Below are 5000 nucleotides of genomic sequence, written 5' to 3' on the forward strand. Positions count from 1 at the left end.
AAAATATGCGTAGTGTCCCCGCGTTTCACGTTGATAACTGTGGAATAAAAATAAAATGTTAGAAATATATGGTACGATTCTATCTCTATAGGCTCACTTAATATTAACATTCTGCTAATCTAATAATTCCCAGGTGAAAGGCAAGGAAATTATCTATCAAAACTCTAAATTAAAATATAAAATATTGTACTTGAAAGACCGATTAAAAATACGTAAAAAATAGGTAAACAAAAGTAAAGTTTCCATCATAAAAAAATAATTATAAATATAATAATGCAAAATGTAAGAATTTTTTGTCCTGCAAAATTATAGCCAATAGAAAGACAAAGAAAACAAGACCAAAATGAAGAAAATCGAACCATAAATAAGCGAACAGTGAAACAAAATACGGCGCCTCAAAGTTGATAGATGACATATCGGGAGGGGGAGGATAAGCCCGGTAGGGGTCGGACGGCTAGAACCCTCCACTTGCGTACGAAAGCTCTATTTGGAGTTTCTTGTTCCTCAATTTTATTTAGGGGGCGAGTTTCATCATTTGATCTTGCAGTTGTAGAGCTTTATCCGTATTGCCGTCTGCTGTACACCCAGGATGGTGTCGGGGGAACGTGGTGGCGGCGCCTGAGGATTCTTGCTTTCTTCTATTATTTCTACGGCATTTTCTTTCTCCTTTTTCTCTTGAATGGCCTCCTTTGCCATTTCAGCATTTTTGAAGTCGCAATATAGTTCTCTTGCATTTTGGCATGATGTGAGAGTTCGTAACACATGAAATACGGGAACGCGCGACATACCCTTTCTTACCACTGAGGTTTATGCCGCGCTGTTGGCTTCTCACTGAGAGACCTCACTCGCACACCACCAGCCTCGTAAAAGGTGCCAGATAGCGTTATTCTTCAGATTATTGAATATAATAACTGCAAATTCTTTCATTACGGTGATTCTAATGTGACCCATGCGCAGATGTCACCACTTTTAGGAACTAGACGTCTAAATCCCTTTATTATATAGACAATTGAATAATACTTTCAGAAGATGTCATATAATGGTAGAATTTGTGGTATTTTTTTTTCTTTTCTTTTTTAGTATTTTATGGTACGACGGTCACTTAAAACCGTCAATTAGAACTAGGAATAAAAATAAGAATAATAAAAAAAAAACTTTCGCAACTACTGGAATAATAGATCCATTTACAAAAACACAAGTATAGCACAGAAAAGGGAAGGAAGAATTAAACCAAAGTTTCGAACTACATTACAAAGAATTATACTGTAAGATCTGTACAGGGTTTTCATCGTTGGTAGCTGATTTCAAATTGAAAATTTCTTATAGTAAACAGAAAATACGAATTACGTACAATACAACACTGTAAAACGTATCACTGGACGTGATATAGCAGTTGCTAGCATTGCGAAGGTTAGATAAACAGAATTACCTTCAGGACATAATGGAATATAAAATGATATGGATTAAACGGATTTAACTGTATTCCGATTATTTCAAAAAAAAAAAAAAAAAAATTATAAGAGACTGAAAATACAGACAATAATATTGATTTTATACATACACACACACACACACACACACACACACATATATATATATATATATATATATATATATATATATATATATATAATCATATATATTTAACTGTAAAGTATATCACTGGGTAATACTAGCTCTGAGAAGTACAAATAATTATAAAGTGTTGAGGAACTCTGGATGATGTTGGCGTACATGAGTCAAGATCTTGTGGTCGCGCTGCCCATTGAAGTCGATTCCACAAACAGGACACTGACGACGTCGACCTTTGGTTGGGCAATGATGTTCCTCCGCCACAGGAACGCTTTCGTTGCACACATCACAAAACCATCCACTTGTGGTCCGACGAAGGATTCTCTGACCGACAGTGCTATTGAATTCTTGGCTTAGCGAAGGAGGTGCTGGAGTAGGTGAACTTGTAACCATCCCATACTGAGGCGGTTGAGATACTGATGAAGTTTCCAAATCCGATAGTGAAGGACACTTCTCAACTGTCGGAATGAAGTAATTTGCATTCTAAGGCGTTGGGTGACTCGAAGACCAGTTGTGGGGCGACCACACTGTCTCTTCGGAGGAAGTAAGGGCAGTCCTAGTAGATGGTCCATGATGTCCTTTGATGAAAACGTCCCCATAACGTCTCCGAACGTCCAATCATACAAAGATGCTGATAATAATGATACCACACACACACACACACACACATATATATATGTATACTGTATATATGTGTATATACAGAGGGATTGCAACACACGTAAAGGAGAGAGTCAAAGCTGCCAAAACACAACTACAGAAATGCAAAAGATTTAGCGGCTGTACAGAAAGAATCAAAGTACAATTATACAAGACCCTAATTAGACCGATTATGGAATACCCTCCTGTTCCAATGAACACCATATCAAAATCACAGATGCTAACGCTCCAGGCAGTTCAAAATAAAGCACTAATATGGGCATCAGGAGCACAATATCCGAACATACCCTCAGCTGCAACAATGCACGCACATTTCAACATCCAACCAATGAATATGCGGATCCACACTTTAGCAAGAAGAGTATGGGAAAAACTGGAAAGCACAGAAGATCATAACTACGAAAAGATCGTAGATAACAATCTTGGTACAAACCAGGATCTAGACGATCCAGCGTAGACTAAGAAAACCTGAAAAGAAAAAGAAAGATCAACATAGAATAAGTATGAAAAACCCGAACGAACAAGACGAACCTGAAAGGAAAAGAATCAATTAAAAGAAGAAAGAGCTTCACTCCACCTCTCGCAACCGACGCCACGATCTCCTCTGGCTCTTGTGGGGAGACCGAGACGAAGGCTAGAGAAGGGGGTGCAGATGTACCATCTTACAAACTCACCAAAGACTCGTTGTTTACATATCACTAACGTGTGTGAGGTCAGATAACCCTAACACGAGGTGATATGCAAACGACGAGGACGGGCGAGATGGAGATGGAAAAGAAAAGAAAGAAAAAAAATTCAGGTGAAGGGTTAACTATAAGGAATGACTATATCATTAGAAGGAAAAAAAATCAGGTGAAGAGTTAACTATAAGGAATGACTATATCATTAGAAGGGAAAAAAATCAGGTGAAGGGTTAACTATAAGGAATGACTATATCATTAGAAGGAAAAAAAAATCTGGTGAAGGATTAACTGGTACAAATACTATGTGTATATATTCATATATATACATATATATATGTTGGTACAAATATTATTATTACAGGTCACTCCATCTCTCGCAGCCGATGCCACTATCTCCTCTGGCTCTTGTGAGGAGATAGAGACAGAGGTTAGGGAATGAAGTGACAACTTATTAACTCAAAGGACCTCTGGTGGTGGGCAGAAGAGGAACCTAGAGCCTTTTATACTAAATTAATTTATGTATAAACACATACATATAATAAGTATATGCAGCCGGAGCAGAAGCAGACTAACTAACAAACAAGACACAGTGAGGTACGTGCCATTTAAAAAGAATACTTTAACTTGTTTCCATTTCTGAGCTAGCTTCCTAAACTCTCCCCTACTTTCAACATGGTATGTTCACCAGACCATGTCTATTCTGTACCAGCTTTAACTTGTGTATATATATGTACAATTGTATATATATATACATATATATAAATATATATATAAATACATAGATATATATTTATATATATATATATATATAAATACATACATATATATATATATATATATATATACATATATATATGTATTTATATATATATATGTAATATATATATATATAATTATATATATATATATATATATATATATATATATATATATATATATATATATATATATATATATGGAAAGATGCGACGATTACCACAGGACATTAACATACAGTAACTGCCATGCCATACTATATCGAAATCGACATGTGATTATATGTATGATGATTAATGGTAGAATAGTTGTCTAGCTTGTATATGTTAAAAATAACTTTATTTTGAGAGCATACGCGTAGATGTCAAACGTGTTTGTTATATGGTGTCTAAATCTTCCTTCCATATGTTTTGTGCTCTTCTGAGGTCCTACTAAAATAAACACTTCTCACTATCTCTTCGCTATCTACGCAGTGTTTACATAACCTGACCAATGAGAGCGCTGATGCTACGATTCAACCAATCAAAAGACAAGGCATTTCTCGCACTGTATTTGGCAACACTGTTAGCGGACTTAGAGTGCCTCAGTTGTCATTGAAATCAGAGACTTTGGGTCCAATTGTTTGGTGGTCTTTTTCCGGCAGAAATTTTAAAACGAATTGTTACGAGTCACTCCGTGTTGATGTGCAAACATATAGTGTAGAAAGAACGAATTAAATATGTTCTAAGTTTCGGTTGGTACTGAAATCACAATGGATTGTGAAAAGGTTTTGACGTTGTTTGTGTGCAGTATCAGTGAATCGTGAACGATTGTGTATCATCTTGTTAGCGCTACGGTGTGATTAGAGAAATGAAATTGTTATGAAGTGTTATCCAAATATAAAATTCAATATTACATGGTAAATTAAACTGAACTGTGAAGTGAATAATTGCCAATTTTGCTTTCGCCTTGATTCGAATCAAAGGATAAGATAGCGATATAAAAAGGTTAATCTTCTATATTTGAAAAGTGGTCAATGGATTGATGAGGTAAGTATTTACAAATTACTGACGATTCCTCAAGTGATTGCTAATATATATTTTTCTCTTGATATTTAGTTTTCATTGCTTTTAATTATTTTTGCGAATACATTTTTTTTTTCTAAATTCGGCGATAATTATATATAGAGGTATAGTAAGGGTAAAAGAAATTCCCCAAAGAGCAATTTGTTTTATGCGCTGAACCCTTGGGCTTCCGTTCGATCAAGTCGAAATCCAGTAAAAGGTCTGGACGAAGAATCTAGAAAAGTGCAGTAAGTTCCACTAAAGAACATGATAACAGATATTAAGT

Source organism: Penaeus japonicus, unplaced genomic scaffold (assembly GCF_977035675.1).
Source record: "Penaeus japonicus unplaced genomic scaffold, GWHDUDI00000001_assembly GWHDUDI00000019, whole genome shotgun sequence".
Classification (NCBI taxonomy): Eukaryota; Metazoa; Arthropoda; class Malacostraca; order Decapoda; family Penaeidae; genus Penaeus; species Penaeus japonicus.